Source organism: Salvelinus sp. IW2-2015, linkage group LG35, assembly GCF_002910315.2.
Source record: "Salvelinus sp. IW2-2015 linkage group LG35, ASM291031v2, whole genome shotgun sequence".
In the NCBI taxonomy this organism is placed as follows: domain Eukaryota; kingdom Metazoa; phylum Chordata; class Actinopteri; order Salmoniformes; family Salmonidae; genus Salvelinus; species Salvelinus sp. IW2-2015.
Genome location: NC_036874.1, coordinates 9,518,995 through 9,520,186, shown reverse-complemented (window position 1 = coordinate 9,520,186; position 1,192 = coordinate 9,518,995).

Here is a 1,192-nt window from a genome sequence, read left to right as displayed (position 1 = left end):
ATTTTCTCTGTGAGGGTTATTTAACTACAGCACAGCTGTCATGTGTAACGGAGGTAACACCTCATGTGACGAATGACCTTACCTGAGGTTGGCTCTCCACGTGAATGTCTAGGCTTTAGCGCGGCCTTGTCTCATGCAGTGACCCGGGTTCAAGTCACACTGTGTGATAGTGAGATTTGTGGCCTTTTTTTTTTTACATAAATGGAGGGTGATTKACTTATTTGACTGTCAGATTGTCAACATTTGTTATAAATGCACAAGGCTTCATAGGAACATGGAGATGTGCTGTTATGCATGGCACGACAATGCAAAAGATAAKCATCCAAAGAATGACGTTTGTGGCTTTTGTGCATGTAATGTAGGAAGAATAATGGTGGTTTGCTTCTGCCTTTGTTTACTTCCATTTGATATTATCGCCCATGCTTCTCCAATGCACTGATTCCTGCTCCCCATGTCCCAGCCAAACCCCTATTTTCTCTCTGTTTAGTGTGTGATGTCAGCTCTGAGCTTTTGCTGGCATAGCTACATGGTGCGGTTGGACGAGTGAGTGGGTGAGGTGGGTGAGAGAGGGGCGGAGGTCTGATGTAATCTCATGTCGGAGGCGTTGGCACGAGCAGGGCTCTCATTCACTGTGTGGTCTTCTGAGAGCGTCTACACCCCCTCCCTCGGTTTCGGGGCGAGACGTGCGCTCTGCCCCCCATCTGCTGATTACATCAACAGTGCACTGGCAGACGTGACACCGAGAGAAAGTAGGCCACCTTAGCACCTCGTTGTCACAGGAAGTGGAAGTGTACCGGTGCACCTTCTTCACCTGTCTCTGTCTCTGAGCTCAGTGATGTAGCCGTCGGTACTAGTCAGGCACACATCACTGTGACGCTCTTGTGCAGGATGTGGTAGCTTTCAAAAAAGGGTCCTAGCATGTTTGAATGGTCATATGAGGCCTCAACATCTAACTAAAAATACATATAGTTGTGTATAGATGATTTTCCATTTAATATCGAATGACTTTTAAAAATATATATAAGTAAAGTATTGTGCACATGTCTATTCCAAAAGTAACACATTGAARAATGCAAGAATAGTATATATATTAATTACAATAAATATATTTTATAAATTAATATAAGACTTTAAAGTGCATTAATGTTTATTACATTATAATAACTGCACAAAATTAGAAATATATATATAT